The sequence below is a fragment of the Carassius auratus genome, unplaced genomic scaffold (genome assembly GCF_003368295.1).
Source record: "Carassius auratus strain Wakin unplaced genomic scaffold, ASM336829v1 scaf_tig00214327, whole genome shotgun sequence".
Lineage (NCBI taxonomy): Eukaryota > Metazoa > Chordata > Actinopteri > Cypriniformes > Cyprinidae > Carassius > Carassius auratus.
The window spans coordinates 42406-67965 of NW_020527617.1; the positions used below are offsets into that span (position 1 = coordinate 42406).

The window sequence follows — 25560 nt, forward strand, 5'->3', positions numbered from 1 at the left end:
TTATGGAGTCCAATTTGAACATACTTCTTTTCTAATGTTAATAAAACCACTTCCTGGAATAAAAAAATTGACAAAGATAAAAGTCTGCAGCTAGGCGTTCATGAGCAAATGTTTTACACTTATACATGTGCTTACAGCACAAATGAGTCCTGTGGTGAGGGCGTTGATGAAAGAGGTTTGGAGAAACGTTTTCTTTTTCACATCACGTTTCATTCCACATTAAGGGAATTTTATACAATATGTAATAAATAGTTATTATTATGTACAGGCATTTTTTTATAAACACAAAAGGCAATGTGGGATGCCAGCACAAACATTCAGCATCTTTCAAGTGATTATCATAAATATTGTATTTTGTGTTAAGCAAGTGATTTACATGTGTATGTAAATTATAGCTAATAAAACAGAATGAACAATAAATTAACAATAAATTACATAATGGTCCATAAAATGTTTAATTTCACACACTCAGCACAAATGTATGTGATTGGTGGGCGGACATTTGCTGTGTATAAAATCACTCACTTGACAACTATTCTCTCTCTCTCTCTCTCTCTCTCTCACACTCTCTATATATATATACAGTACAGACCAAAAGTTTGGACACACCTTCTCATTCAAAGAGTTTTCTTTATTTTCATGACTATGAAAATTGTAGATTTACACTGAAGGCATCCAGGGCTATTTAACCAAGAAGGAGAGTAATGGGGTGCTGCGCCAGATGACCTGGCCTCCACAGTCACCGGACCTGAACCCAATCGAGATGGTTTAGGGGAGAGCTGGACCACAGACAGAAGGCAAAAGGGCCAACAAGTGCTAAGCATCTCTCGGGGAACTCCTTCATGACTGTTGGAAGACCATTTCAGGTGACTACCTCTTGAAGCTCATCAAGAGAATGCCAAGAGTGTGCAAAGCAGTAATCAAAGCAAAAGGTGGCTACTTTGAAGAACCTACAATATGACATTCCTCAAACCTCTCCAAATTGTTTCTCTTTCCTGTTTGTCCTTAAGAAAAAGGATGCTCTTTTCAAACTCTCCACATTGCATGTCAATAGTTCAGCATGATAATCAAATTAATGCTGCTATTATGTCCAATTTCATTGTTTAAAAGCATACAGTAGGAAGATATCCCCATGGCACTCATGCAGATGCTGATTGTTAGGCTCCATCCAAAGCAGGAACCAGCCTAACCCACCCGACACCACCATCAAACTACTGCCAAGATGTCTGTTGAAGAAAGTCTTCTAAAACAGGAAACAGGGTTCAACTGGATGAAATTTCAAAATAAGGCTATTTTTCATAGCACTGCTGTTATAGATTCTTTGTTTATAGATATTGTACAATGTATCTCTAATGTTTATCATAAAATAAGGGAATATGGTTAAGGCCATTGTAGTAATTATTCCTTAAGAGTCCTAAACTACTTTGTTTACTTTTTGAGGAGGTGCAGCAAGTACAGTAAAGAGATCAAAGTGCTGACAATTAGGGTCATGTACGGTGCTCCTGTTCAAAAGACAAGGTCTGAATCTCCCGTTGCATCTAGAGCACACAGGTATGATTGCAAAAGCAGCCCTGTGCATTTGTTCCCCTTCACTGAGCTCAGGGATCCATCAACCTCCACTCACGCGCATAAATCCACCTCGATTTTTAAGACCCCGAGACAAGTAGCTTGGGCTTTTGGCATTTGTGGCTACAAACCAGAACCATGCTTGCTGTGGGAATTTTTTCTTGAGATGTTCACACCTTTGTGTCACATGAAACTCAACCAAGTACACTTGTTTTGTAAGGTAACATGACGGAGTGGCTAAAAGGGTGCATTCATTGACTAATGCCAAGCATAAATAAAATGCAATTGCGCTCATTTTTGCGTCCATGGGCGTGCTGGTCTAAAAAGAGGTGTGTTCAGGCGCATTGCTGGCGCAATGCTATTTTAAGGAGCTCAAACCTGGTCTAAAGTCTGTTTAATTATAACGTGTCAATGAAATAAGGATAAATTGGTAATTAAAGAATTAGCACAACCAAGATGAAATTTAAACATCAAACAAGTATCTACAAAGGGCGGGAAGTCATATAAACTAGGATTTTAGAGGACGTGGTATGAGCGGAGAAAAAGCCTAGCAGGCTGCGAAGTAGCTGTTCCATTGAGAGAGCGTGATGGACATCGCATGGACAATTACAGGTGTCACCAAAAAGCATCATCTCTCGGAGAAGGTGAAAAAGCACGAAAGAGCAAAGATGCATAGTAGGGAGCAGTGTAATATAAGTGAGTAATTTAAGTAAGCAGTGTAATGTAAGTGAGGAATGTGATATAAATGAGTAGTGTAATATAAGTGAGTTGTGTAAACAGTGATTTATGTCACTTCAATTATTTCTTATTAAACTGAAATTGTGAAAAAGGCTTTTTTTGGAAAATCCACATCCTGGCGTCAGTCTTCATTTGCTGCTGAATTATGTTAACACTTAACACGCATATAGAAACATAAGGAGAAACATAAGGAGAGCAAGAGATTGATCCCTAATGTCAGTTCATTTTTAATTAATACTATAGTAGTTAAGTTCCCTTTACATCTTTAACTAACCATGCTAGTACTTACGATGGGGAATTGTTTAATTTGGATTTCTCTGTGCATGTTCTTTGAGGTGGTGACCATAGACCACAGACAAGAACAGTTTGACCTAAAAATATCAAAATGGAAACTACTGCGGAAACAAAGACACCTACATCTTGGATGCCCTTGAGGTAAGCTAATACATACCAAAATTTAATTTGAAAGTGAACCATCCCTTAGGGACAACCCGTTTAGACCATGCGCCTGGGCGCGCCAACCGTTTTTCCATTGTTAAAATAGCAAAGTGGATTTGGACATGCCCATGGTATTTGGACATGCACCTGCGCTGTACACTTTACACTTTGTTTTTAGATCGTTAAAATAGGGCCCATAGATTCATGTTGGTTTCATATGGTTTTGATTGTACAGAAAAAGTCTTGCAATTTTCAAGAAGTTTAAAGTTTACATTTAATAATCAATGACATAACTATTTAAAGGGTGGGTGAAATGCTGTTTCATGCATACTGAGTTTTTTTACACTGATAAAGAGTTGCTAAACATGGACAAAGTTTAAAAAATTAAGTTGTACGTTTGAAGGAGTATTTTTGTTCCAAAAATACCTCTTCCGGTTTGTCACAAGTTTCGGAAAGTTTTTTTCGAGTATGGCTCTGTGTGACGTTAGATGGAGTGGAATTTCCTTATATGGGTCCTGAGGGCACGTCTGCCGGAAGAGCGCGCGCTCCCGTAGAGCAGAGCAGAGAGAGGCTGTGCACAGACAATCACTGATCAGAGCGAGAGCGTCGCGAAAAGTCACAAAAGAAGTGTGTTTTTGGTTGCCAGGGCAAGACAACCCTGTACAGATTACCAAAAAAAAAACAGCATTAAGGGACTAGTGGATGGAGTTTATTTTTACAGAGCATCAACGGAGTTGTGCAAGTGTTTTTGTTTGTTCCCTGCATTTCGAAGATGCTTGTTTTACAAACAAGGCCCAGTTGGACAGCGGATTTGCATATCGTTTATTTCTTAAGGATAATGCAGTCCCAACGAAAAAGGGTCACGATCATGTGTTGGAACCGCATGCAGTGAGTAAAACTGCTTCAAATATCTCTGTGTTGTTAACTTAGCTATCGGCGCGTAAGCACATCAAGTAAACAACATGCGATGTCGTCATCAAACTGCACTTTCCACATGTACACCTAAAAAAAAAAAAAAAAGACAACATAAAGTGGAACTTTCATTTTCCAAAACCGCTAAGCAAATATATACAGTTTCAATACATACCACATAGAGACGTCGTTGCTGCTGCTCTTGTTAAATTTCAGCCTCTGGATCTGATTCTGGATCATAAATAAACGGCTGAATCTGACTGTTAGCCATGGTTTGTTTTGGATGATGTTTTTTTTCCTCACGGTAATGTCACAGCTTCCAAACGCTCTCAACTCAAAAGCCTACTGGCGCTCGTGATTCTTTAGCTCCGTCCACACGTCACGCCTCCAGCCGGTCGTGTTTTTCCGGGAAAAAACGGTACAGACTATCTTTCTCTTATAAATATATTAAAACTAAAGACTTTTTGGAGTTATGAAGAATGCAGTACTACTCTATAGGTACTCAAGATTAACAGGATATTGAGTGAAAACGAGCATTTCACCCCCCCATTAAAATTCTATTTGGTGTTACCATCAGTTAAAAATAAATAACACATTTCCTTATACCTTGAATCTTTTATATCTTAATCCCTAACGTAATCTCAGTTTTTAAATATACTTTTCAATGTAAAAAGTATTTTTTACCCACATAATGAATACTTAATTAATAAGCACAAAAACAGTTTACATTTTGTCCAATACAGTTAGAACACTTGACATTTTAAAACTTAAACTAACTAAAAAAAAAAAGCTCATAGATATATTCTGATATTTTAAAAGTTTGTTTTTTTTCTCTGCATATTGGCAAAAACCTGGTACTACCGAGTGAATCAACCACTGCACATGTAATGTAGCAGCTTAAGCATGAACATGACACACTCTTGAACTTTGTTGGTAGTGCTTGAGGGGGCTATGCTAAGACAAGTATTGAATTACAGCTATCTTTTCCAGAAGACAGGAACTTAAACATCTTGGTTGTGAACTGTAAAAGCCATATTGTTTTGAGTGCACTGAACCATTATTAGAGGTTTGCGGTTGTCAGGGGGCCTCGTTTTTACGGTACAAAGCTTATACAATGGCTTGATAGAGGGGTGAAAAATGACAAAATGCATTAAAAATTTCCTCTATACATCACCTTCAGAAGAAGCTGTGCTCGGGGCTCTGATAAGCAGGAGCAAAGCATCAAGCCAGTTGCATCACTGTGACATAAATGTATTTTCAGACTCTGAGATAATCAACCGTTCCTACCTGAAGACGAACGACACTGTATACAAACAAACAGTAAGGAGAGCTATTAGTATACTGTTCCGAAGAAGGTTTAAAACAATATATCTTTGTAATTGGTGGAAATGTGGAAAGAGACAGAGCGAGAAGAATGGCTGTGGAAAGGAAGGCCATTATCAAGTTAATTATTTCTTGGCCTGAGGTACTCCATTCTCCCCAGGATGTCTCCTCTGGAGAGTCAGGGAGGGGAGGCGAGGGTAATTACTGCCATTTTGGATAATTGTTGTGATGTGGCTCTCGGTAGAGCATCAGGCTGGGATAAAAGGCAGAGCGTAGTCAGGGATGGACACAGGCCAGCTCCGAGTTCCTTTAAGTGGAATGCCATCCAGTTCCCATTCCCAAAAGCCCTTTCTTTACAGTGTTTTCCTTAAGCAGTCCTGTGGCCTGATAAACTGCCCTTCAGATGGGAATATTGTCTGCCATAGAGGTAATTTAAACAAATAAGATCAAATGAAATGCAGTCAGTGGATAACTCCATGATTAATACAGTATGTTCATCAGAGCTGGACAATAATTCAATATCAATATGTATCAAGATATCTTTTTTTCAATATTTATATTAATATATTAATCTTAAACAACATCTTTCATTTGCATTGTAGGCTATTTTTACAAGGCTTTATTAAATGGTGTTCATACTGATATCGGAATTATATTGTATCGACCAAAATTCTGAAATATATTTTGATATACATTTAGGCCATATCATCCAGCCCTAACGTTTATACATTCATTCTTTCAAGAGAAGGCAATTTCCAGAGCACTTTTAGGGCTGAAGGTGCCAAGAGTTGTGAGCACAACTGAATTATCTTCCCAGCTGCCACAAAGAGATGCATTGCAGAGACCCTGAGTAACCCAGAATTTGTAAGTTCCTCCTTCTTGCTGACAGCTAACATGCCGTTGATCCATGGCTCTGCTGGCAACATATTATTACTTAGACTACCACTCCCTGTCTGTGCAGAAATCCCATTTTCAAGCCTAAGCCTCACCTTAAACGCTCATACCACTTCCATTTATTTGTCATTACGGCTGGTGCCATGGCTGAGGCCATTAAACTTCCCGAACGAGAAGAGAAAATTTTTTGCGAGCAACGATAGAGCAGATCCTGAAATCAACGAGCCTTGTTTCTCCGGTGGGAATTAATGATGTTGTGGCTTCCAAAGAAGAAATGGCGACTATGGAGCATGTGCTGGTCATTCTGTGAGACAAGAGATCTCACTGCTATGTTTGTGGTAAAATACACCTCTCGCTCAAGGCCCAAATACCCACCTATCTGCTTCCGCCCATAACCCTCAGAGTAATGGGTGCCATTCATCAACCTGACTGCTCTTGGACACGAAGCAGAGCAAAGGGTGGACAGCTCACTGACATGGTCATATTAAAGTCTGCTCTGAGACTTACATCATTTGGAGATTTGCGACAACAATGTCCTGCCTCTGTCCAACATAACTCCATTTAATCAGCTGCACAATCGCTCCACATCTAGACACTTGTTGTTCTCATACTGTTAATATCCTCAGATATATAACACTGTAAAGGCACAGACATATGAACAATTTGAAGAGAAAGGGACACACAAAGGCACGGGTCAGTGTTTCATGCAGTGCCAGAACAAAAGACATCACATTTACAGTACTGAAATGTAAATGAGTTCAAATTGAATGTGATGACATCAAGACACAGTTCTCAGAAGCTACAAGCAAAAAAAGAAAAGAAAAAGAAAAAGCATGGCCAGTGTGGTCTCATTAACATGAATATGATTTTAATGAACAGGTTCTTTTAATGAATCATTCAAAATAACAAGTTACTGGTCTGGGTAAAATTAATCCTTGAATTAATTCACTGAATTACTGTTTCACAAGTAATACAGTACAATGGTTTCTATATGTTTTATGTAAAAGGAAATCCACAAAGGAGCATCTAAACTGAACTACATAACAAGCTAAGATTTTTTTCCCTAACAAGTTAAAGCGTTAGTTCACCCAAAAATGAAAATTATGTCATTAATAACTCACCCTCATGTCGTTACAAACCAGTAAGACCTCCATTTATCTTCGGAACACAGTGTAAGATATTTTAGGTTTAGTCCGAGAGCTCTCAGTCCCTCCATTGAAACTGTGTGTACGGTATACTGTCCATGTCCAGAAAGGTAAGAAAAACATCATCAAAGTAGTCCCTGTGACATCAGAGGGTCAGTTAGAATTTTTTGATGCATCGAAAATACATTTTGGTCCAAAAATAGCAAAAACTATGACTTTATTCAGCATTGTCTTCTCTTCCGTGTCTGTTGTGAGAGGGAGTTCAAAACAAAGCAGTTTGTCTTACTGGTTTCGAACAACATGAAGGTGAGTTATTAATGACATCATTTTCATTTTTGGGTGAACCAACCCTTTAAGGTGTAGCATGATAAAACTATTTATTTTTTTATTGTTATTTTTTAATGTAGAGCTTTCATCATATTATATAGATATATTTGAACCCATTTTACTGTCTGAAAAGGTATATAATTTGAACAAAATAACAACTGTGGTTGATGAATTTTATATTTATTATGAACATGTGTTAACATTTATTAATTTCAACATTTATCATTTATTTAAAAATGTATCAACAAAAAATACAAGCATACAATGAATACTTGAGCTAATTAATTAGCTATTTTAGAAGTAACTGTTTAGTATATTACAGTTCAAGCTAAATAAGCCACTAGCAAGTGGTTCAGTTTACTACTTTAAATAGTTTGTCACCATGATCATTTTTTATTTCATCTTCGTTGATGACAAAAATCTCAAAAAGAAAAAAACCTAAATAAATATTGCTCGCCTCTGCTATCAATCATGTATCAATAAACCTGCATCAGGAATGCAATGTGGAATGCAATGGGCTATTTTTTCCCAACAACGACTTGTGGTTCATGACAGCAGGCCATGACAGACGAGAGAGGAAATGGCTTTTCCTCCACACTGTGTTTGTGGTGAGAAGTGTTTCTGGTGGCATGCCTTCAGTCAGAGGGCAGGCAAATGAAGCGCAGCCTGCTGATGCTCTGAAGGAGAATTATGCAGCGGCATTGTGATGCGCAGTGCTGGAGAGCTTGTTCAAATGGAGAGCTTTTGTGTGCTGCAGCCCAGCTCTGATTGTGTGGTACAAAGACAACACCACAAACACAGATGCATTAACCTGCGTGTTTACAAACAGCCAACAATAACCCTGAGCAATCACCAATCGGTTAACAAAGGAGCATAGCTTTATCCACTGACCAGGTGACCAGTTATATGAGATGATAAACACAAATGAAGCATCAAGAGATCATGTGTGAACTGCAGAACATGAAGGAACTTGCTGTCTTAACTGACATTATCGTAAAGAAAACATCTCAACACACTTAATAATTAGTGTCCTCAGGGTTGTCTAAGGAACTCTACATAAAGCATGATTGCACATCACTATTGTTGAGCCTAATTTGAGGTTAACAGTATAAATATCTAATCATTTACTTGAATTTATGCAGAAAAGTCACTATGGCATATTTCCCCCAGTAGGTCGAAAGAAGTTAATTGCTCTTTATTGTAGCCTGTAGCTGACAAACTTGCAGGAAAAGACTAATTTGCCTCTCCAAAGGAAGTAATAAGCAAAAGCATTTTAACTCATAAGCATTGTAGGCTGAACAGCAAAGCAAAATGGATAAACAAAAAAAAAGTGTTAAACCATCTTGTGCTTGAAACATCCTTTCAAACAGTAGGGCTTACTCAATTTTTAGTGGTGCACTTTTAATCAAGGTGACTGTACAATTGATGCTATTGTACACCAAACAAGTGACCATACAAATGCTGCAGCAGGAACAGGCGAAAAATACTCATTTGAAGAGCTGATGTCAGACACTGCGTTTCCATGACTACAGGGATTGAGCAGGAAGCATGAATCTTTAGTGAAATTAAAGGGAAGGTTAGTCAGTTTTAACATTTTACTTCTATTACATTGCTAGACAGTTGATCATTTAGGTCACAGTCTTGTTTCAAAAGTTATTTTAGAAAAGATGGTTCAAAAGAATTGTCAGTTCACTCACAATTAAACATTCTGTCATCATTTACTCACTCTCATGTAATTCTGAACCTGTAAGACATTCTTTCTTGCATGTAACATAAAAGAAAATTTTTGCGGAATGTTCGTGCCTCGCTTTGTGATCTGGGACAAAAAAAGTACCATGTGTTTATGTCATGTGTTCACTGTTGTGTGTCTAGTGTTGGACTCTTATGTTGTAGGTCTGGTGTTTTTGTTTCCTGTTCATTTCCTGCCTTGGTTTTTGTTGAGGTTACTTAGTTCTGTTCTTGTGTCTTATGGTTCTTGTGTCTTGTTTATCTTCATTACTGTTATTTGTCATCTGCTCTTAGATCCTCTCTCAGTCACCTCAGCGTTCCTCAGCATTACAGAAAACCAGACCAATTAAAAACAGAGCTAAACCATCATAGGGAACTGATCATAAATAAAACTACAACAGGGCTACAAACCCCAGGATAAAGGAAACTAAGACACAAGCACTATGACATAGGAACAAGGAACATGTATTAAGTTATCACATGTCTTGAATCGAACTTCAACATACTGAGTTTGTTGTACAGTATATGTGGAAACATGAATGAGATCTTTGAGTTGCTGAGGATATTTCAGTAAAAAAATTAAATCATGGTCTGTTATCATATATTATAAGTATTCCACAGAAAAAACTCTGAATTTGGAGCAAAAAGAGTGAGTTCCTCTTCGGGAACTCGAGCTGTGTTGAAAAACGAATATCATGTGTACTCTGTTTTATGGAAGAGCGTGACGTCACGGGCGGGGTGACGTAAGCGACCAGGAAGCTATAAAGGCACATGCCGCGCAGCCGGTATCAGCTTTGCGTCTTTCAGCAAGCGCTCTGTGTGTGCATGTTATTCTGTCTTGTCATTCTTATTTATTGTTGTTTGTCACTATTAGCTCCTCAAAGAGTAAGCAATAATCAAAGAGCAAAGCTAAGACAAGACAAGACATCTGAAAGGCGAATCCAGATCGTGTTTCAGATTTTGTGTTCCTCGCTACATAACGAGTGGGGATACACACAGTCTGTGCGCGGTCTGCCTGGGATCGAAGCACGCTGTTTCAGTTCAGCCGAGGTTGAGTGGCGTCTGCATTCATTGGGTTTACAGATACATCTGCTGGAGGGTATGGAGACGGGCGCGTCCCTATCTCCTACCTCACCCGCCAGATCTGTCCGATCTCTGGGTTTGGAAACTCAAGCTGCGGTCCGATCTCTGCCCGAGGTTGTTGAGACCATCCTCCAATTCAGAGCTCCCTCAACGTGGAAACTGTATGCCCTGAGGTGGAAACTCTTCACCTCATGGTGCAGAGACCGTCAGCTTGACCCAGCTCAGGGTTGACCCACTTCACGCTGAAGATTTACGTGGCAGCCATTGTGACCTACCATGTCCCTCTCGGTGGTCAGTCTTTGGGAAGACACCCCCTAGTTACATGTTTCCTCCGCAGTGCGCTGAGGCTGAGACCTCCAGTACGGTCCCGTATTCCCCCGTGGGACTTGGTTGTGGTGTTAGGGGCCCTTTGTAAAGCTCCATTCGAGCCAATACAAGACAAATCAGACAGACATCTGACCCTCAAAACTACCTTTATGTTGGCTATCACCTCTCTGAGGAGAGTCGGAGATCTTCAGGCCCACTCAATCTCCACTACTTATCCTGACTTTGCGCCCGGCATGGCCAAAGCATTCATATACCCTCGAGCGGGATATGTTCCTAAGGATCCCTCTGTCACTCCACAACCTGTAGTGCTGCAGGCCTTCTGCCCTCCTCACTTTTGGGAGCCTGACCAAGAGAAGTTAATCTGTATGTGTCCAGTTTGAGCACTGGACACATACGTCCAAAGAGCTGCCCTGTGGAGAAAAACTGACCAATTGCTAGTGTACCACCAAAAGGGGCTTTTCTGCATCTAAGCAGACTATTAGTCGTTGGATAGTTGAGACTATCAATGCCACCTATGAGTCCTCTGGTCTTCCCCCGCTGTTGGGAGCCAAGGCTCACTCTACTCGGGGTATGGCAGCCTCCAAGGCCTCCCTAGCAGGTGTGTCCATGCTGGACATCTGCAACGCTGCGGGGTGGTCCACGCCCTCAACCTTTGTACGATTCTATGGCCTAGATATGCCAGTCACTCCAGGCGCTTCAGTTCTCTCATCCTAAGCTGTGCTCTTCAGATACACACTAGGCAGGGATTTGGTAGTCTGGCAGCGTGGGCACCTCGTTCCCCATAGAGTTTTTCGTTGCAGTTCGAGTTCCCGAAGAGGAACGTATCTAGGTTACGCATTTAACCATAGTTCCTCGAGGGAACGAAGTGCTGCGTCTCGATGCCATACCCCCGGCACCCCTGCCGGCACTTATTGGTACTTGAAGCTGACGCCGGCTGCACAGCATGTGCCTTTATAGCTTTCTGGTCACTTACGTCACCTTGCCCGTGACGTCACATTCTTCCATAAAACAGATTACACATGATATTCAGAGTCGCTCATGCTAAACGCGTTCCCCATAGCGTTTTTCGATGCAGCGTCTCGTACCCCTTGAGGAACTATGTTACATGCGTAACCTAGAGATGTTTTTAAGTGAACTATTCCAACAAATGCAGGTTAAGTCTCAAGAACAATACAGGAGACAGAATTAAGAAACGTACAGTGGTGTGTAGCAAAACCATGTGGTCTGTTTTCTACCTCCTGGAATGATCAAACTTTGAAAGTTAAAAAAAGAATCAGTTTGAAAATAGAAACACCTCATTATACAAGACCTTCTATGCAGTCTAGGTCAGCTGTTAAGACAGTGAGACGAAAGAGAGATGATTAGTAAGAAACCTTTACAAGAACACCCTTCAGAGCCAAAATGGCTGACTGCTGTTTGAATCCCTAACTCATTATTTGTGCTTCTGAAACATGTCAAGAAGCATACATGAAAATCAACAAGCTAAGTAGGTCACAGAGCCTTTTAGTGACTCTCTTCATCAAACATGCATCAGTCTACAGCACACATATGCTTGACCACTAACTTTTTGATGGCTTAATTGTTCATATGCTGTTTTTCTCACATAGGCTAAACAAAAATATATTGCAGTATATTGGAAAATATCATGTAATATATTAGCATATATTCTTATATATATTTATTTTTTTCCAATATATTGCAATATATTGAAAGCGGCAATCATTTGTATATTTTGCAATATATTATATAATATATGTACAGAGATGTATAAAGTACTAGAGAGCCATACTTGAGTAAAAGTACAAGTGCTCTATCAAAAAAGTGACTTGAGTAGAAGTTGAAGTGCTCTTTAAGCACCACACTTAAGTAGAAGTACTAAAGTATTCAACATTTTTTGTACTTAAGTATTGCAAGTAGTCTATTTTAAAATTTACTACTCAAGTACTGAAAGTAAAAGTACAAGTATTGTGTTATGTAGCTATTAAAGAAAGTAGTCAAAAGTTTGAACATATTGTTTTTATTATTTCTAATGATTAACCTAAAGGACAATCACAATTCCTTTGAATGTAACTTTTTGTATTATTAGTTATTACTTATGTCATTAATAACTTACCCTCATGTTGTTTCAAACCTGTTAGACCTCCGTTTATTTTTAGATCACAGTTTAAGATATTTTTGATTTAGTCGGAGAGCTCTCAGTCCCTCCATTGAAACTGTGTGTACGGTATACTGTCCATGTCCAGAAAGGTAAGAAAAACATCATCAAAGTAGTCCATGGGACATCAGAGGGTCAGTTAGAATATTTTGAAGCATTGAAAATACATTTTGGTCCAAAAATAGCAAAAACTATGACTTTATTCAGGATTGTCTTCTCTTCCGTGTATGTTGTAAGACAGTTCACAACAAAGCAGTTTTTGATATCCGGTTCGCAAACAAATCATTCGATGTAACCGGATCTTTTTGAAACAGTCCACCAAATCGAACTGAATCATTTTAAACGGTTCGCGTCTTCAGTACGCATTAATCCACAAATGACTTAAGCTGTTAACTTGTTTAATGTGGCTGACACTCCCTCTGAGTTAAAACAAACCAATATCCCGGAGTAATTCATGTACTCAAACAGTACACTGACTGAACTGATGTGAAGAGAGAACTGAAGATGAACACCGAGCCGAGCCAGATAACAAACAACAGATTGACTCGTTCACGAGTCAAGAACCGTTTCTGTCAGACGCGTCCGATTCGAGAACCGAGGAGCTGATGATACTGCGCAGGTGTCATTCAGCATGAGGAAACCGACACACAGAGCGTCTGAACTGAAATGATTCTTTTGGTGATTGATTCTGAACTGATTCTGTGCTAATGTTATTGTTATGAGCCCAGGTAAACCGAAGGCTTGCAGTCAACGCCAATGACGCCATTACGTCGAGCGCAAAAGAACCGGTGAACTGTTTTCTTCAACCGGTTTATTGAATCGAACTGTCAGAAAGAACTACTGGTGATATGCAACCGGTTCTTGACTCGCTAACGAGTCATTATCCAGCTCGGCTCGGTGTTCATCTCTCTCTTCACCGCAGTTCAGTCTTCGCTCAATGATGTGGCAGCTTCATCAAACCTGCCATCTACAGTTCTGGCAGTGGTAATGTGGGTTTGTAATGGAATGATTCGTAACATTTTTATAATTGTAACGAGTAACGATGCAGCACATAAAAAATATATCGGAGTAGAAGTATTAAACTCATCGAAAATATGTAGTGAAGTAAAAGTGGAAGTAGGGGAAAAAAACAATACTCTAGTAAAGTACAGATACTGCCTTTTAGTACTTAAGTACAGTAGTGAAGTAGTTCTACTTCGTTACTATACATCTCTGTATATGTATCATCAACTCAAAATTTAAAATTAATGTGTGTATCTAATTGCTTCGTCCTGTTTTGCAGTCATTTTAAAGTGTTTCCGTCACCTTATCAGGGTCACCTTCCAAATTAGAATAATATCTCTGTTCCATACACTCCAAACACAAAGCTCTCAAGTGCACTGTATATAACAGCTGCAACCACTGACTCTCCTCTTTCAGATTAATATTTGACCAAGTGAGCTGCTTGAGTCTTGATTACAGCAGAAGCCAAACCTGGAGAGAAGGGGCCCTTGTATATACCGGAGCAGGTCAGATTTCATCTTGTTATTCTACCCAGAATCCTCTCATCTCACTGGAGAAATTTCATAGAACCCCTTCCTCACTTCCTCCACCAATCTCTTCCTGAGTAATGTAAAACTACAGTAAATGGCTGCTATTGTATGCTGTTGTCCGAGACTCAGCTTGAAGGAACCACAAAGGTTACATGCCTGGCACATAGTGACAATGGTACTGGTTTCTGTAAAAATTCTGACAGAAGGCCTTGGAAAGCTTGGAAACTGACCACTCAGTGTTGTAGTCCTGCTGCCCAGCGAGGGATCAGGAATTTAATCAGTGAGTTCTGACAACATATGGTGTCATGATATGATGCCACACTACACAATACTGTCGGATTACATTGCTTTCGGCCACAGTTCATGTCAACTCAGATTTACAGAATTACAGATTTAGATTTATTCTGTCACTTATCGTTAGTTTAAGACTACAGTACCTTGATAAAGCTTCAAATAAATTCCCATTCATACAGTTTACCTCCGAATGTGACAAGTACAGTAAAAAGGGATACTTCGTTCAGAAATGAAACTTTTCAACATGCAGACACCCTCATATAGTTTTATTTAACCTTTATTACTTTATATATTGCGTGGAACAAAAAAAGAAAAGCTCTGAATAATCCACACTGCTCTTTTAAGCAACAAACCTGTTAATCCACTCTGGCTTAGTGATGTGATGCTTTTTTTGAAATTGGAAAAAATTAAATATTCGCCAAACTTTTTTATTCAGTACGGGACCCATTGATCTTATATTTTGAAAAGGGCATAACTCTTAACCCAAATTAAAATAAATATGGATATTAAAAGGCCTGTACATATTGGAATGGATAACATATTCAGACACAATGGGCCTACAAAGATGTCAAATATTTCCCCACTATATCAGAACTCTGTGATTCTGTTTTTCATCTTGAAATTTTATTCTATTTATTTTTATGTTTATTCATTGTTGATTTTTTTTTTATTGTTCTGGGGGGTGGGTTGTGGGGAAGAGGAAAATTGTAAAATCAAGGGGAGCATTGTTAACGCTTTCTGTTTGTAATACATCGCTCAGTACTTTTGTCAATACACACACACACATATATTTATATATATATATATATATAGTAATTATAATAGTATCTCAGTGATACTAAAACAACACTTCTCACTTCAACACAAGTATTTTAAAGTATGAAGCTTTTAATACAACTGCTTTATGTCTGAAATAGGCTGAAAATCTCTTTTTATTTATTTGCTGATAATATTAAGCAAAGCCAAAGCTTATAATATATTAGGCATATTTCTAATTCTAATATAAGACACCAGCACCTCTGCAGGCAATGCCTAACTTTACAAAAAGGAGTGATGCCGACTGCACATTGGGAGCCAGGTCGCCACCCGCAAAAGAAAGAACACAATCATACACCTAGACTGAGACAGAGGGAACAAAAAAAAACTAGGGCGGTCTCTCTCAGGAGCATCTGACAGGGAAACGCTCCACTCTCTGAGCCCTCTATGCAAGCTCTACACACTATATGCTGTAGCTACATATCAATCCCTCACTGGATTACATAATCACTCTTTTACTCTGTATATGACGGTGTTCTAACTAGAGTACTAAGGTACATACTTTAGGAAGTAACTAGGCAGCCATAACTAAAATAAAGTCAAATACATGACTTTGGAGCAGGAAGTACAGTATGTACTATTAACACCTGAGGGCTCTTGAGAGTCATTAGAGAGGGAAATATCAACTGGACAGAGATGCTGCATCTCCTCTGACTGAACCCACTGGTCATTCAGCCAACTATTTCCAAACACGCACATCACCACATATAGAGAAAAACAGTGACGTTTTCGTATACTCCTGCTCTTTCTCTTCTGATAGCATTCAAACAACCTACACACTACATGAGTACTGAAATAGCACGGCCGTTCGTATGAGCCTCCGCATTTTGAGTCCAAACAAGCCCAGGTTTTGTACAGCTCTGGAGCCCAGGGGGAAGATGTGCAGATGTATAATTCACACAGCTTGCAGCTGGATTAAGTAGACGGGATATAAAATGCACAAGTCGACATCTGAAATGTCCTCTTTGCTGTAAGAAGTATACAGCACTCAAACAGTAATCATTATTAGTAAAATATGTCTAATCCAAAATTAGGTAATGCACATTGAATTATTTATATACACCTAAAATATTTACTGATATAATGCATTTTCATAATAAATGTATCAAAAATAAATCAACTACTGACTTATCAAGAGGTATTATTCATTGTCTTTTATACATGACCGTAATAAAGCAGCATATTAATAGTTTAATAAAGTACTGACCGACATGTAACTGAACATCTGCAACAGCTGTAATCTATTCTATTTTGTGACTTGTATGTATTTTTACATAATGTATGCTTTTAATTGTGTATGAAGATTTTTTGGCCATGCAAACTTATCCCAGGTGTTGATGTTGGCATAGTATTTGCACATATTTCCCTAGTTTTGACAGTTTGAGCATTTTAAATCTATTTGAGAGGCTGGGTTAGACAGGTGAAGCCTGCTGTGCACAGAACAGACCAGTGGAGTCTGCGAACTCTGTGACATGTCAACCACTCTCCTCACATCGGCACGCATCGCAAACCGCAGCAGCTTGCCCTGAGTAACACGGGATAAGGGGCAAGAGGGGTCCAACTGAAACATCCAACTTCTGTCACTCTTTATACTACCTTTTTTCTGTCTCCCCCTGGGGATCTGATGAGGATATTCCTGATATTTGATTTCTCTTTCTCTGTAATACACTTTCACTGCAATACACATGTACATATATTCAGCTCTATTATTATACTAATCCAGATACAGTACAACAAAATGCATAACAGATTTATAGAAATTCCTGGCACCCAACACAACTAAAGTCAGCTAACAATATGTTAACAGCTAAGTGTATAAAGACAAAAAAAATCATTTCTTCATATTATGATAATTAGGAGGAAAGCTTAATTTATCGTAAAAAAAAAACTTTCCAGATTTAAGTCAATAGTTAAAAAAAAGTATTTTATTTTTATTTTTTTTATTTGATTTAGGGTTAAAATATGAGCCAGACAAGTTCTTGACAGCTTTGAAGAGACTCTCCTGTGCAGCAGCAACAAAACATCATAGTCATGAACTCTTAATGGTTCCTGTGGAGGAATATAAGCGTATTTGTAAATTTCAGTAATGGCAGGCACCCAGCATGCTGTAGTGAAGGATCTGTGAAGAGGAGAGGACCGAGAGATAAGGAGAGAGAGAGTGAGAGAAATCGCAGGGAGAGGTTAGAACTGCATGTGCATGATGTGGGAGGAAGAGCGTGGGCACAGGAGAAAGCGGGCGCCCAGAGAACTGATGCATCTCTGTGTTTCTCTGTCTCTCTTTCTCTCCTTTTGAATGACTTCCTCCTTCTCTTCCAGTTCCTCACTGCCTCGTCTCAGGGATTTGTGCTGTCAGTCTTTCATCCGTCTTCTGTCTCCCTCTCTCTCTCTCTCTCTCTCCATCATCCACCTCATTTTAATATGGATGGTAATCATTAAAGCACTCCAGCATGAGCCACAGATTGATGTAAAAAGAGATAGGAAGGGGGAGAAAAAACTGGTTGCTATCTGCCTATCTTGCAGAAGAACAAAGTGTGCAAAAGATCGGAACAACCCCTGCCAACTTACAGCTCGTTTCATCATCAGTAGGGGAGGAATGCGTCACGAATGTAGTGTGCACTTCTTGATGTGTGGCATATTTGTGGAATTTGAGAGAGTTGGGATTAGCCAGCATCCCTGTTCGAGCTGTTGCCATAGCAACAGTATACCTGTTGTGGGGTTAAATGATCCAGCTGTGTTAAAAGTGAAGAGCTAAGCATCAGTAACACACAATTTTGTTGCTAAAACAAATAAGACAATAAAAAAAAACAACGATTGTATGTAGGAATGTAAACATGCCTGTATGTTTGCGTGTGTCTGTGTTTTTAAACACATCCTGGTTTTTCTGCTCAAGTCTGAGTTGTTTCCATGGTTACGCCGCAGCTGAAAGTCATAAACGGTGTGCTTTCTTAAATGACAATGTTTTAAATTGAAGGCAAGTGCTTGCAGTAGTTATGTTTCTCCCATGGGAGATTCTCCCTCTGGCCTCTCAGTGTCAGACAGTGGGAAACCTCGGGAAGCAAAAACACACGCCGCTGTAAGCGGCCAATTCTCACATTCGACATACTGTTACGATGCTGTTTTTCACAATCAGGTGCCTCAATGAAACCCTCCAAACGCTGAGAGACTAGAGCAGACAGGGGAAAGACTAAACAAGAGAAGCATATACCAAACACTCTTGTACACAGTGCTACTTTCACATTGCCTGAGGTGCAAGCTGCATCCTGAAATTGTGTTAGCCGTGTTTGCTTAGGTATGGAAGCCCTAAGAGGTTATGCATCATTATTGATTTGTTGTGACTTTTACATAACAAAAGTTGTTTCTCCAGATGCCATTTGAAATTTTATTTAGCTCTGAACATAACACTATATATACTGTATATGTATATATATATATATATATATCTTGGTAATTGATTAGTGAACTTTCATTAGCTTTTTATTAATGTTGACAAAGATTTTCTTGTGATCGACACAAAAGTTGTTTTCCCAAGATCTTTACTTAAAGCTGCGGTAGGGAACTTTTGACGCTCTAGCGGTCAATAAACAGAACTGCTTGCGTCTTGCGGAAGAACATCGTAGCCGGAGCTACTTCTCTCTGTTTATGTCTATGAAGAATCACAAAGGTACTGGGTTGCTCCGCCGCGGTACCCCGAAGCAATCTAAAATAGTCCGAATATAAACACTTATTATAGGTGCACCCTAGTGATTCAGGACAAGCTAAAAACACGGTTTGGAAAATAGATTCATGGTGTACTCGCTTATTATATAAATTTTTCTACATTTTGAACACAAACAAAGTTACGGACCGCAGCTCTGATTGGTTATTTTTTACCGGGAGCGCATGACTTTCTGCAAATGGCAATAGGAGCACTGGGAGGAGCCAGAGGAGCTTAATTTTTTCACAGATTATCTGTCTCATATTCTACTGTCAGGACATAATGACAGGTTTAATAAATATGTAAAAAATATTTTTTTACAAAATTTCCCTACAGCACCTTTAAAAGGATAGCACACTCAAAAATTAAGGGGATATTTTGCAGAATGTTAGTTAACGAAAGTGTTCTGACTCCCACTGACTTCCACTGACTAAAGAAAAAATTACAATGTTAGTAAATGGTTACCAGTACTCTTCTAAATATCTATTTGTGTCCCACAGAAGAAATTGTCATCCAGTCATTTCATGATCACAGGTTTTGCCTGAGGGCAAAAAAAAGTTCCTCATGCACATTCCGCAGTGTTCAAAGCTGCTTGGTTTGAAAGTGACTTCTCTATGAGCTGTGCTTTATACATCACTTCACTACTGACAATACACAGTAGGTTTTTTTTTCTGCTCCTGAAATGTCACTTATGTAACCACATCTTATGTACTAAACTTTGGCACATATCTCCAATCCACAATAGTGTGCTACATCATCAGTGATACATAAAATAATATAGGATGACCAAACATGCCATTTTTCCAGGACACGTCCTGGACAGGATTTCTATATTGCCTAAAATATCCAGGTTTTGGCTTTGGTTTCCGGTTTTCAAACTTAACGAAGGTAATGATCGTTTAACCAATACAATGCAGACATTGTACATAATCAACCAATCGTAGTGCTTGAGAAGGTGGGATCTACAGAGAATGGTCAAAGCGATGCAAATACCTGCACATATTAGTGTTCGACTTGAAGCAGCACTGAGCATACCGAGTGGCTTTGGTCCTACAACAAGGTACTTTGTCATACAACAATTGTTCTGCACAGCGCAAAATGGCAAGTTTGGCCACCCTAAAATAATACCTCTTGTTGAGAAGAGGTATGATACTTCAGGACAAAGAGTTTTACATGGGAAAACCACTCACATTCTATTGAGAATGTAAAAACTAGTTGTTGTTTTTTTCTTTAATTCCCATCTCTGTTAGCCGTAAAGTGTGCATGGTCTCCAGACACACAAAACATCAAATGCACAACCTCACTGGACTCTATTCATTTGGAGTTCCTGCATACAAAGGTCTTTGTTAAATATTTTGGTTAAAGGTACAATTTGTAAGATATTTGCAGTAAAATATCCAAAAACCACTAGGCTAGTATTTAGTGTTGTCAAAAGACCCGTTACTTAGGTACCAAGTCGGTACTAAAATTTTATAAATGTGACGGTACCAGCGCTATGATTTCCGCGAAGCAGAAAACGAGGACGGAATCTCACAATCCAGTCATGAAAATGAAACTTACATTTTAATATGGACAGTCAAATTTAGCATAAATAATCAAATCAATTCTCCATATGGACCAGTATCTGTAAATGTTAAGCCGCAAAAGTTGATTTGAAATATGAATCCGTGTCCTGCGCGTCTCGTGTTCTGCACGTCTCTGTGTGAATTAATGAATGGCAGAGACGTGCGGGTTTGTTTACTACATAGACTGAAGCGCAAGACGCTTGCATTAATTTCAGCATCTGAGCTTCAGAATTCTCTCGCCATCAAGCGATCTGAACTTTTCAGTTCATCCCAGTGGATGCACAGCACACCTGTATTTGATGCACTGTAAACTCTTTGTGAAGGCGCACTCACTGTCGCTTTACTGATAGTGCTGTTTCTCACACATGCAAAAAGTTCTTTTTTTTTAATTAGCATATTTTTGTGTTTCGCTTTGGTACCGAAATTGGTACCGAGAACTGTGGATTTTCACTGGTATCGGTACCGAATACTGAAATTTTGGTACCGTGACAACACTACTAGTATTATATATTTTGTCCAGCTGATTATTAACAATATCTCTAATGTTTTCAACTACTTGTAAGCCATGAGACACGGGGCAGTGCAGTTGCCTGTCAAAGTCGTTAGTTACCCTTTGTTACCGCCTTTACTGATGTAGAAACCACATGACAACAGTGTCGTGGACAAATGCGTAAGTAGTGTCTAGCGTACAGCAAACCACTAGCTTGCTTCAAGCAGTTCCTTATTTACTGTTTCTCGCACGTTTTATGGTGGATTGTATTACTTATTTATGGAACATAATTACCATTCACCATCTGCCACTGGTTCTGTCAACAAGGACAGCTCCCGCAAATGTAAGCATGCGGGCCAACCAAACAACCAAACAACAAGGAAGAGTTTGGGACAAGAGGAGAGAAAGAGCCAGGATCAATATCGGTGTTGCATTTTCGAGATGGAGAGAGCTCCGCGACAAACTTCAACTAGAAAGAGATGCCAATCTCACTTGTGTTTTAATCGACAGGTGAGTTGCTTTGATTCGTAAACGTATGCTATTATAACGATCAACAAGTTTAGTATTAGATTAGATTAGATTAGATTCAACTTTATTGTCACTGCACATGTAGGTACAAGGCAACAAAATGCAGTTAGCATCTAACCAGAAGTGCAATAAGCAGTAAGTACAGAATAAAGGTCTATAATATGTACAATAACTATATTATGGGGCATACACGCCAAACTCGAGGCATCGCAACTCTAGACCTGTGGAAGGATGCATCTGATCCTTTGTCTGATCGCGTTTTTGCATCGACTTTGTATGTAATCTACTCGCGCAAATCATTGAACTCGCGTTTGCTATGTATGCCCAATTATTGTGTTAGAAGACAACAAATCCCATCATTCCGCGCTCCTTCTTAGCATCATCAAACCACGTGATTGTTATTGTTTTGGTAGGTTCTACAACCTGTACCTTTAATGAATATTTTTCATCTAATATTTACATGCACATGTCTAGCACTCTTTGTTTTATTTAACACAAATTAATTAAATCCACTGCAGAATTCCACTTTTACCCCAGATTTTCCACTAAAATCAGCATAGAAATGCAAAAAAATCTGCAGATACCGTATGAGAGAGAGAAAGGGACGAAGTGAAAATAGATTTCGAAAACATAAATAGAATACCAAGAGTTTCTACCTTCAATACTCCCTTAAGATTTCTTGAAATATTTGCTGTCTAGCTTTCTATTAGCCTCAGCTCATACTGGACAAATACTACTTGGTCAGCAGAGCTACACAACTCCTTTGTGTGCAAAACCCAATAGGTGAAGGTAAAGGTTTCACTTGAGCTTTGAAGAAGCCACCATTTTCTAAAAAGAGAGAGAGAGAGAGAACTCCCTAGTGTTTGTGTTGGTTATCTGTAATGAATAAGTCAGTGGGAAAGACACTCGGGCCAACAGCATTAACAGCTTACTATGAAATCTTAAAGTCCTGCAGCAAGCCTCGGATCTAAAAGCTGCTCCGGCCTTAGAGCCCTCTGCACAGGTGTCAGCAGAGTTTCCTGTCTCATGACACACTTGTGTGGATCTGCTCTGCCCTGCACGCTGGCATATGACCAGGTGGGTTTGTGTCCTACTTTTTGCTTCAGGGGTCAGGGGTCCTGGGCTGGGGAATTGTAAACATAGATTAACATCAATCTGACTCCATCCTGTGATTTATTTCTGGATTCAGCTCGCCATGATAATAATTAACCTCAAAGTTATTCATGGCAAATCTGACACGACACAGTGATTAAAGTAACTAGACACTACACAGAAAGACACAAGAGTGTGGATGTTTATTAAATATCTGCAATCCAAATATTGAATTGTAGTATTGTTTCACTGTATATATTGTACACTGTAGATTATGTATATAATCTGTATATATATATATATATATATATATATATATATATATATATATATATATATATATATATAATACAATCATATTTCTGCATGTGCTTTATTTATTTAAGCTTTTTTTGCTTCATTTACATACAGTATAAATGTAATAAAGAGAAGAATATATATATACTTTTTCATTTTATTACATTAATAACAATAATACTAAAATAAAATATTTTTTTCACATAATTATTTAAAATAATATATTTTTCATTCATTCTTATTTTTTATTCATACTAATACTAATAATATTAATAGCTGTATTATTATTAAAAAGTGAATATTCAGTTGTTACATTATATTGTTATCACATAAATAAAAGTATTATAAAGGTTAAAAATTACTCCTTAATGTAATCACTGCACATATTCACTTTATACAGGGTAGTTTTGTAATTATATTATGCTTTTATTCCAAAAGAATATCCATGTGCTGAGTACACATTCTTAAAATAAAGGCCACTGAGAATAACATACTGACAAATGTACTGTAAGATCACATTAAATAATATGAAACCGGAACTGGAGGTATTGTCATGAAGCAGGGTTATTTAGAAACGATAGGGCTTTCCTGCGAAAGAAAAGTGCTTCAGGCAGGAGAAGGGTGCTGTATTTGTACTATAAAGCACACACGAGCAGCGCAACTAAGGCAGAAGATTTGTGCAAATTGGACTAAAAATAAAGAGTGAATAGGCCTCCAAATGAATGGAGCTATCCGATCAAGACTGCACGATAACAGCCTGTACTGTTCCCCCATCTCCCATACCCAATTCTCCTGTGCCATTAATCACTCGCCCTTTGGGGAGGACCCAGGAGCACGATATTTAGCTCAACAGAACAAACAAGACTTAACCACATCACAGTGAATTAGATTGGAGTAGACACAATACGTTTCAACCTTCAACCTCTCATGGGTTGTTGCTTCATGGCTTTTTGGGGTAAGTGATTGCAGTAGCTGCTATAGTATCTATAGCATAGAGAGGGTCACCATCTACAGAGGAACTTGGGATCAATGGTAATTTCTGAGTGAACATGTCCGCTAGACAGAAGCCATTAAGCTTTATGAAAGAGTCGAAATAAATGTTTCAAGGTCATAACTTCATTGCAGCGCATGTTTGGGCGAAGACCAGATATCTCCTGCTGAAAACCAGCATTATGTTTTGGACGCTATGGTGCTGCAAGGAGAGGATCGCTTTGCCTTCCCATTCACTTCAAAGGCAGTTGGCTGGCACATCCCAATCTACATTAAATGCAGCACTGCAGGAACCAACAAGCACTAACATAAAACATAAACATTATTTTTTTTAAATACTATAAATAAATAATATTAATAATAACAATACTAAAAACAAATTTAATAAAATTACTTTTTTTCTTTTTTATTCAGATGGTGTAGTTTTGACATCTATCAGCAAGTGTTAATATAGCCAGACTTAACCAGCCAAACCCTTTTGTTTTTGAGCCCTTGCATTGATCAGCAAGGACATTCATGTGGGTCTAAGCTAGTATTTCCAGCAGGAACAGCTAGCATGAAACATTAAATAGATAATGCGATAAAACTGGCTATATTATATACTACTTAAGCTACAATTTCTTGTCCTTCAGAAAGCAGCAAATCGAAAATTCCACTTGAGATCGAAGGTCCAAATAAGTACTAAAAGGTCACTGGCAGGGTTCAAACATGCTGTATGCTACTGTACAGAGGGAATTTGACCTTCAAAAGCCAAGTCTTCTTATTAACATAGTCCTGTTCCTAAATGTCTATAGCTTACAGTCTTCTATTCCCCTTTTAAACAATATATTCCTCAAGCAGGAAAGCTTCTGCATAGTGAAAAATAATAAAAAAGATCACTAAGGCTCACCAGCTTGAAGATTAAGTCGTATAATGAAATCAGACTCATCACTACTCTATATATGCTGTTCAGTCTTTAATCATGGCATTGTTGTTGTTTATGCAGTTTGACAATTTCTCTCAACTTCAAGCTTGAAATAGCTAGAGATTCCCTGCCTTAAGTATCACCTAACAACACAAACCTGCTGCACTTGGGTGTAAATTCACCTTGTTTTGCTGATGTGAAAAGGGCATGCTGAATAATTGCCTGGTCTTTGCAGGCTCCTGTGGCGTCCTTAATTCTCTCTAACCTTTACCAGAGGTACACTAACTGTCAATGAAGATCCCAGGCTGTGTATGCCACAGGACCCTTTATACTCACCATTTACTTCAAGGCTCATAAACGGGTGACGGTTTGTATAATATATTTCAAGTATAGTCAGTAACACTGACATTTTAATTTGCTTAGAATGATTCTCTTCAAACTGTTTCTCTATCATAACAGCAGCAGTGAAAACTGATCGAAGAAAAACAAATGCAATCATACATCAATGTTTTTTTTTTAGTTTTTTTATGAAAAAACAAAACAAAAAACGAATATGTTTTTTTTCCCACACCAGACAAAAGTTATTATTAAAACAATAAGAACAACAATCATAATCTCTATTATTGCAGAATTCTGTCTCCTTTTTCAATATGTAATTGTCAGCTAAATGAATAAGAAAAAACTAATCTAAACAAATATGTGAAAAGAAACCAGTCAAAAAG

The 25560-nt window shown here is 38.5% G+C and overlaps 1 protein-coding gene across 1 annotated transcript in view; it reads right to left on the reverse strand.

The window, feature by feature from the left end:
- The window catches only part of LOC113091875 (gamma-aminobutyric acid type B receptor subunit 2-like), a 52013-nt gene that overhangs the window by 11159 nt on the left and 15294 nt on the right, over nt 1-25560 (reverse strand). The gene's annotated exons all lie outside the window — the stretch shown is intronic.